This window comes from Cyprinus carpio, unplaced genomic scaffold, assembly GCF_018340385.1.
Source record: "Cyprinus carpio isolate SPL01 unplaced genomic scaffold, ASM1834038v1 S000001066, whole genome shotgun sequence".
NCBI classification, from domain to species: Eukaryota; Metazoa; Chordata; class Actinopteri; order Cypriniformes; family Cyprinidae; genus Cyprinus; species Cyprinus carpio.
Genome location: NW_024873787.1, coordinates 1 through 9,941, shown reverse-complemented (window position 1 = coordinate 9,941; position 9,941 = coordinate 1). Strand labels below are relative to the sequence as shown.

Genomic DNA, 9,941 nt, shown 5'->3' with positions numbered 1-9,941 from the left:
AACATCAGACAGTTACGGGACTGTGTTTTTTTGTTGGGAAAAAGTTCGCGTTCGCTGGAAGAGCGCTGCATCCGGATCAGTTTTCTGACGGTTTTACCGTAATAGGCAGTTTATACGCGACCCTCAAAATAACGTGGCGGCTAGATTGACTGTGCTTTCCGACTTGGCGGCTGGCTTGACCGCAGTCTTATTTTAGTGATTACAATCAAATCAATCAGTCCAACAAAAAGTGCAAAACTGTTTCAGATCTCATCTTGTTGAAAGCAATTCACCTACTAAAATGAGAAACCTCAGTCTGCTGCAGCGCTTCAGGAGTGTGGGATCTTTCTATCCCGGGATCCCCGCAGGAATGAGCATCAGGAGCGAGACTGGAACCGTGCTGGTGGCCTCTGAGCTTGCCATCCACAGAGTTGGACCTCGGAACCCAAGAGGCTATTTCACTGAGTGACCAACTGAGTTCCAATCCCAGAAAGGGTCCATTTAAGATAGTTTTAACCCCATTTTGATCCAGGGGGATTGTCCCTGTTTTAATGTGTCTAGAACCAAATAGCTATATATTAACCTTGCTGTATAATGTGCTTTTTTTAGGTTTATAAAGAGGTTTCACTGACGGCAGATGACTATCTCCCAGAGGACGGTGGTGGGGTTGTGGTGGCGATACAAGATCTGCCAGATCAGGAGTCAGTGTGTGTGGCCACTGCCAGTGGTGATGTCATTCTCTACAACCTCAACACCAGTCAGGTGATCATTCATTTAATTAAACGCTTTGTGATTGTGTAAAATGATTGCTAAATTGATTCTGTAAAGATGTATGTGGCTCTTGTTGTACTCTCTGATTTCTCTCTCACAGTTAGAATGTGTGGCAGTGTAGGAAAGCGGTCTAACTGGCAGACATGGAAGCCCAAGATCAAGAGATGGTTACTCTGACCACAGGTCTATATCCACTAGCAGATTATTTTAAATAGCCTTGAGATAGTATTTATAATTTTTATTAATATTTTGATTTAGTTTTTATTTATATATTTTCCATTTCCATTTTAATTTCAGTTTTAGTACTTTTTTAAATGTTTTTGTCAGTTTTATTAGTTTTTAGTGTATATTGTTTTAATTTTTTTTTTCAAATGATGAATTAATTATTAATTTTGTTTTTATTTTAGGACATTAAGTTAAACTAAATAAAAAAGAGAACTGTTGTCAAATTAAAAGTTACTAGCTAAAATGTAATACATTTATTTTAAGTCAACATTTATATTATTTCAAGTAACAGAATTGTTTTTTTATGGCTTAAGTTTAAGTTAACTATAATATCCCTCCCACTCTGCATATATATGTATGACTCAGTACATATGTTTAGAAGTGCATAATAATCCCATTTCATTCTTTCTTCTTGTGTGCGCTTGTGTCTTATTATGGTATGTCCGGTCAGCGACACCATTAATCATGATGACCAAAGACTTTGAGCCAATAACTGAGGTTGCAATCAACCAGGATGGACTTTGGCGAAAGGGTATAATTCATAAAAGTCTTCATCTCACATCTTATTACTCACGTGTGGGCCTTGTCATGCAGTCTGGGAGGTGCGAATTGTGTTGCACTGGATTTGAGGTGAGACCATCCGATTTGCAGGTCCCACAGCTCGCCTCTACCTGATAAAGATTCACATTCACCCGTTGCGCTGTTTGCGGTGTGAAAGCAGAGGTCTACGACTACAGTTTTTCATCTCGATTCATAGGGTTTGTCGGGGACAGCCAGCTGTCCCGTCGGCTTTTTTGAGACGTGGTTGAAGTCATCCGACAGTCACGTTGTTTTGTTAGCGCTTTACGCATCGTTCTAGCCATGTCTTTACCAAATCACCCCAACACACACGTAACTGTGCTGTCACCGAATTGTGATATCGGCAAGCAGCCTTCGTCTCCGCGCGAATCACAGCACGTGACGAGTCACCCCTACGTCAGTCTATCAGCCTGGTGGTTTGCAATCACTCAGCGTCCTTTTCCTCCCTCATACCTCTAGTCCCTTCTCTCCTCCCACACCCAACCTGTCCCCACAGGAAGTGCAGTTGTCCTGCCTGCCATGGGATGACAGGAAGCACATTGAATCACTTGGGCGTCTGGCGATGGGCAATTTTTTGCTGTTAGTGCTGTTTGTCCTCAGACTGGTGAGAATCTCCCTTTCTGCTATTGTTATTACATGAAAAGGGATGTGACAGTTTGTGTTATTCATCATTCCTGTAGCTCAAAACAGTAGTTCGAACCATGGTGCTAACGACACCAAGGAGTGCATGAACTGATATAAAATGTGTATCTTGCAATGACAGTGTAAAGCTCACTTAGGATAAAAAGTGTCTGCAAACTGCATTAATGTGAATGTAAAATATAGCAGCTTTTTTGTTTTCAGGTGCTCGAAAGGTTCGAATTGGAAAACCGAGGGAATGTTGTTTTGCAGGCCACCAGCGGAGGCTGTTAACGGTTCTAGAACAGCCTCTCTGCTGGAAGTTTTTTTTTTTTAAAAAAAAACAAGATATTCTGAACGTCTTTTAACTTTTTTTTTTTTAGGTTTTAAACTTTTTTTTTTTTTTTTTGTTGACTTAATGCTGAGTCGACAAGGACCTGAATGTGAAAACTGGACACAAATGGATTTTTCTTCTAGACCCTCTGGTCACGCCTGGATCGCTGTCCACACAGCGGCACCCTAACAAACACAGTTTGGTGTTTGTGGAAAAGAACGGGACTGTTGCATGGAAGATTTTACTCTGCCTTTTGGAAAGGAAAAGTGTCAACGGTAAACTATCGGCTCCTCTGTATGTGTTATTTCAAAAGATTGAAAATCTAAACCATGGTGCATGGAATCGTTTCTCAGGTAAAAGGAGCTGCTTCTGGAAACAGTGACTCTACGGTTCTGGCTGTTTGGCTGGATGGACTCGAAGCCCAGAGAGAAAACAACCATCCCTCTAAGAGCATCAATAGTCAGAATGAGTGCACGCCATTCGGACTGCTTTGCATTAGGGCTGGGCAGTATGTTGAGGTCTGTGCGATACTATAAGATATATTTTTTATAAACTATATGAGTCAAAACTGTTTATATAGTATGTATTATATATTATATATATATGTATTGTCCAGCCTTACTTTGCATATTCAGTGACGGTTGTAGTAGTGATCAGTGTTGCTTATTAGGGGTTTCTTTCTTTCACAGTTCAGCTGTGGACAGTTGGGAATTATCACTGGTATCTAAAGCAGAGTTTGCATTTTGGCAATGAGCCTCTCAGGGCTCCGGCATGTGTGTGTTGGGATCCTGAGAAGCCCTTGCGTCTCCATCTCTTGACTCGCGGACGTGTAGAGCCAGCTACACCTACGGCCTGGGGATGGAGCAGCGCAACAGCGTCATACAGGCAACGACCTGCCATGACAACGCCCAATGTGGCAGTGATTGATGGAAGGTAGGCGGAGGGCCATTGTTCAAACTTAGAATTAGATTGATTAATCTCTGTGCATTCATATGTTGTAGACAAACACACTGTTTCTCACTGTTAGCTTTAGAATGTTTTGATGAGTAAATAAGGCATGTGATGACCAGTTTCTTTTTTTCCCCTTTTCCTCTCTTTTTCTACCCAAAAAACCAAAATTAATGATTTGAATAATTTGTGTGTGTTTAACTAATGTGTTTTGCAGATTAAAATCCTGGTGAACAACATTCCGCCAGTGTGTGATCCCTCCACTATGTGTGCCTTTGAACTTCAACTTCCGTTCCTGTCAAACTTGGTCACCTTACATTCTCAAGCCCAGAGGACCAATGAGCTCGCTGCTCTCACAAAGTCCGATGGGCATATTTATGTATATACCGGTCCAAGGTAAGCTCATATTAATTTTGAAAACTTAATTCAAACATTATGTTGTTTAGGATTGCTAGTTGCATTTCCTATATTCAGGTGGTGGAGGTTGAAAATGGGAGGTGAAACCACCACCGGAAGTTAATCTGGCTTTAAAAGGTCATCTCAAACACCATTAGTCTTAAGAAAGAGTTACAGGTTACAGATTGAATTTTGATTGCATTTCTTCATGTTTCTCCAATTTTTATTTCAACACGAAGGTGTCACTAAATAAGACAAAATTTTTAAATGATAGTGTAGCTGTAAAAGTTTGGGGTAGGTAAGATTTATAATGTTTTTGAAAGTCTCTTGTGTCACCAAAGCCCACATTATTTAAATATACAATACAGAAAGAAAACATTATATTGTGAAAGATTATTACAGTTTTAAAGCCTTGTTTTCATTTCTTCTATTTAAGGTTTTGATTTATTCTGTTATGCAAGCTGAATTTTCAGCATCTTACTCCAGTCTTCAGTGTCACAAGATCCTTCAGAAATCATTCTAATATGCCGATTTGCGCTCAGAAATACCATTTCTTATTATTATCAATTTCAAAAATGTTGTGCTGCTTTAATATTTTTTAGAAAACACATTATATATATCACTGTTGATCAATTGAATGCATATTTGCTGAATAAAAGTATTTATTTCTTAAATATTACTCATCCCAAACTTTTTGATGGTAGTCTACAAACAATACATTACATTTATTGTGTATTTGCAGCTGTCATTATCTTTTTGATGAATTTCAGTGAAATAACCTTTCAAGCAATAATAGTCTTGTCTACCCACAGTTTTCTCAGAGTTTTATGAATTTTTTTTTGCTAATTTCTTTTCTGTAATTTTCTCAGGCAATCATATTTATTCAGATCGGCACTGCTGTGTAATTATTACACGCAGCATGTATTCTGATGCAGATACCTCTGCATCTGCAGGGTCGCTATTGATCAGGAGGAACCCCTGACCTCGCGCCATGCTGTGGTTGAATGGAGATTTGTTTTGCAGCGGTAGCCACTGGACATTACACTTTACTGCGCTTGCTGCTTCTCACCCCATCGACAGCCAGGACCCCCAAGGTCACGCTTGAGATCAGTACTGCCGCTTAAAATAACTAACTCCTCCGGGTCTTGTCCACATTTTGTATTCAGTGTAGCCTACGAAGACAGGACTCGATCTAACGAAAGCATAGACATGAGCTCAGGGGCTGGGAATTGTTCAAACTTTTTGAATTTTAAGACTCTACTTAAAACTATGCAGTGTTCTCTCTTTTTTCTTCAATTTTGGTGTTGATCATTTCTCAGGTCAGGCGTTCCAGTGGATGATTTTGTGATCAGCTTGTGTCGCGACCTCTCCAGAAATGGCACTGTGGCTCTGCAACTGATGACGGACAGATCCGGAAAGTCTCAGCCAATAGCCAATCCACTAATTCGTAATTATAAGAGGGACTGGATTCGGCTACTACAGAGTTTCTGGTTTTATCGCTTTCTTGTGTTTTTTTTTTTTTCAATGCAGTTTGAAATGAATAATTAATTCACACATATGAAGACTGGGCTGTTAATGCTAGAATATTCCATATAGACTCTTTCAGTATTCAGTCTAACAGAACGGAAGGATTCTACTGGCAATACTATCAACTTTCCTCACCTTGTTTTCATAATGGGCACTATGTACCCCTCAGCGAGAGGTAAATATAAAAAATATATATATATATATATATTATATAGTCTCCATCTATCAATGCCCTTATTTCATTATGCCTACTTCAGTTTTAATAGCACTTATGTTTTTGTCTTTTAATAGGAACATTTGATAGGCCTCACAGGAGAGATCACATCTCTACATCGGTGACTCACTGGTAGGTAACAAGAATATAAATGATGTTGTGTTGGTGCCAAAAAATCTTTCAGTTATGCTCACCGGAGTCTCTCTTCCATAGGTGGCCTCCAATATCTCCTCGTTTGTAGTTTATGATGACTTCCTTTGCTCACCACACACTCTCACATGTGCCTCTGTCTCAACCTCAGCACACTCTCTATCAAAATTATGTAAATGCATCAAAGAGATAAATTAAGAAATATATATCATATAAAAAATTATTCAACACCATTCAAAAGTTTTTTTTGTTTTTTTTTAAGAAATTAATATTTTTATCCTTACTTTGAGTAAATATGCAAAAAAGTGTCAGTAAAGACATTTATAATGTTACAAATAAATGCTGTTTATTCAAATTTTCATCAAAGAATCCTGAAAAAGTGCATCACAGTTTCCACAAAAATATTAAGCAGCAAAACTGTTTTCAACATTGATGATAAGAAATGTTTATTGAGCACCAAATCAGCATATTAGAATGATTTCGAAGGATCACGTGACACTGAAAGACTGTGCTGAAAATCAACATCACAAGAATAAATGACATTTTAAATATTAAAATAGAAAACAGGCGTTAAGTTGTATAATATTTCACAATATTACTTTTGTACTGTATTTTTTAATCAATAAATGCAGGCTTGGTAAGCATAAGAGACCTATCGTAAACAAATAATCATACCAATCCTAACATATATTCCATAAATATAGAAATATTTCAAATAAATATACATGTATGATGTATTGGTGTCCCGTGCAGGTCTGCAGGCAGCTCTGAGCTCAGATGCTAATCAGAATGATGAGACTGTACGCAAGGTGGAGCGAGGCTCTCGTATCGTTTCTGTGGTTCCCCAGGACACAAGACTTATCCTTGCAGGTGAACAGAGCCTGCTTCTTCTCACATCTCTATATGATTGGATTTATTTATTTACCGGAAAAATTGATTTAAGATGTTGTTGTGCTGTCTTTTCAGGATGCCACGGTGTGGAATCTAGAAACCATCCATCATCAGAGCTCTTGTACTTGCTCAGCTCGAAAGTGACGGCTTGATGGGTACTTTTATGTTTAGAAAAACTTAAGATTTGGTACATTGGTACCTTTTTTTTTTAAAAGTAAAAAAAAAATACTGAAGTTTCTATTTTTCTTCCCTAAAAAAAATGCGTTGTATGTTAACTTAAAAAATGTGTAAAATGATACCTGATGAAATTTAAACAGCAGCATGATTTAGCGAATTCATTTGAATCATTGTGCTGTGTTGTTTGTTCTAGGCTCCAGCAGATTTAAAGATGCTTTCGAGTGCATGAGGAGTTAAGGATCAACCCTAACCCCATTTATGACCACAACCAACCGTGAGTGACCTCTACCCCTGAGCTATTACTCTTTACACAATATCTAAAACATACCTTCATACCTTGGATTACATTCTTTCAGAGAATAGTACAAATGAATAACAAATGCCAAGCATTCACCTACCTATGATTCCTCTCACACAGGTGTTTCTCTTTTGACAACCCTGAGATGTTCCTGAAACACATCGACTCCATCAACTACATCAACCTGTTCCTCACTGAGCTTAAGTAAGCCTTTAATGCAGAGGGATTCAATCTCTTTGATGCTTTTTTTCACTAATTGATTTTTTTTTTTTCATTCTTAGAGAGGGAAGACACCACTACAACAATAAAATTCCATGTCCTTCACGCCAGCTTCCAGTTCTGCCGCAGGTAAAGAAGGAAAGAAGGTGTGACATCATCTGTGATGCTTTACGGTCAACAATGGAGACTCTCGACCCACAGAAGTCAGTTCCTCCGTTATAAATGTACTTATGTTTCAGAAATGCAGGAAGTATAGTATAGCCCTCTACTTCCCTCTCCAAATGAGATAAGATTACATTTCACACATGATGTACATCAAGCCCTGAACTTCCTCCTCTGAGATGCTTTCATCTATTCACAGGTATTGTTTATGTGTTCTGACATCACACGTGAGAAAAACTACACCAGAACTGGAAATCGCTTTACAGAAGGTCCATGAGTTAAGAGGTGAGTCACGGTTAGCATAAGTCCAATAAAAATACGTTCAGTTATGTGTTTGTTACATCTGTTTGCTTTTGTGGTTAGTAAACCCACCCAGCGGCAGCAAGAGTGTGAGCGCAGAGGAAGCTTGAAGTATCTGCTCTTCCTCGTTAACGCTGAATGAGCTGTATGAACACTCGCTCGGCACTTACGATTTTGACCTAGTGCTCATGGTGGCTGAAAAATCTCAGAAGGTCAGTTAGAAGATTCCAACTCTGATGTATCTTTACTGTTAGTTTGTATCTTTATAATTAGATATATTATATTATTATTATTATTATATACAGTATTACTATAGACCGACAAATACAATTCAAAATATTCATAATGAAAAATTCACAACATCACTTATAAGCAGCCAAGTCACATATGAAATGTTTTTTATTATTATTATTATCATTATTGCAAACATTTGCAAAACAAACAAATAAATAAAAATCAGTAAATACACAATGAATTAAAATTTATAATTTTACATATAATCAGTCATTTTGGGCATATGATATTGATTTAATATTTCATCACATTATAGTATATTATTTAATAATGATTCTTAAAATATATTAAACTAAACAAATTCATCTTTTCACATTTGAGCTGCCCTTTTCAATATTTGTATCACTGTTACATTATTTAATATTACAAGACGAACAAATACAATTAAGTTAAAACATAATGAATTAAATTATAAGTGCACATAATCAATCAGTTATTGAATTGTATTGTATTATAAATATAACAAATTTCAATTCAATAAAAATGTTTTATAATTTCTCATATAAGTAGCCATTGCACATTTGTTTTATTTATTTGTTATAAAAATATATAAACATTTTTTTTAATAAATATGAAATAAATAAAATTTTGTTGACATATAAGCAGCCATTTCACATATTTGTATTACTATTATATTAAATTTTATATTGCAATTAAATTATTTATAATATAAAACGAAGTACCATCACATTGAAAGTAGAAATTAGCAATTAGTTCACTGTAACGCAGAATTTCACGTGTAGACCGCTTTCCTGATAGTGAGATCTATTTTTACCCACACGTTTTGTAGCCCACTGTTTTGAAGTGGTTTGTAGTTTTTGCTTTTTTTTCTCAAACATGTAGGACCCTAAAGAGTACCTGCCATTTCTGAACATGCTGAAAACCCTGGAGCCGAACTACCAGCACTACACCATCGACAAACACCTCCAAGAGATACAGGAAGGCCTTACATCACCTCAGCAAGTGTGGTAAGAGCCTTGTTGGATGTCCATGAGAAATCCAAAAGTGAATGCCTCTGTTTTTGTTCGCTTCCTTCCACCATCTGTATCTGTTGGTTCTCTGTTCTGCCTCATGTTTTTCAGGTGAAGAACACTTCACAGAGTTGTTATCCTGGTGAAGGATCAGAGACTGTACAGTGAAGCTCTTGAGCTCTATCCTTCAGACAGTGAGCAATACAAGGCACGTTTTATTTTATAAAGCATTTTATTTTCCCCGGAATTTTGCAAATTAAAATATAAGCTATAAAGCCAAGCAGAAACTGTGTGCGTCTTCTGAGCAGCACAGTGTTTTGTTTCTGAATGAATCAGCGGATGAACCAATGTTTCAGTGGACCATTTATAAAGAAAGCTGTTACTTCATTCCTGAATGAATGACTCCATGACTTACTTTCTAGACATTTACGCCATCTGTTGGCAGATTTAGTTTCTAGTTTTAGAGTATTTTGTAATTTCGTAAATGATTTTTTTCCCCGTTTAACATAACTTTAATCTTTAGAGTAATTTCCAGCCAAATTTGATGTGCAATTTTTTTTTTAAAAAACACTGTACATATTAAATAGCTGCATAGTTTATTTCAAAAAATGTTTTTTTTTTTTTTCAGTTTTAAATTTGTTTAAATAAAGGATTTTCCATTCCTTTTAGAATATAAAAACAAGCACTTATAATTATTGAATCAAACATACAAGATTTTTCTAACATCCAAGGAAAAACATCTTAACAGAACATCAGCTTCTTCAAAATTAACAACAATCCTGGCTTCTTTTTTCTGTCTCTGCATTTGCCCTTTAAATATTTTCCTAAAACACAATAATGTCACGTGGATTTGGTGTCACCCAAATAAAATCTTTTTTTTTCAAACGG

The 9,941-nt window shown here is 36.8% G+C and overlaps 1 pseudogene; it reads left to right on the top strand.

Annotated features, from left to right (window-relative positions):
• Positions 1-280: 280 nt before the first annotated feature.
• LOC122143250 lies at positions 281-9,288 on the top strand (annotated as a pseudogene).
• Positions 9,289-9,941: the final 653 nt, after the last annotated feature.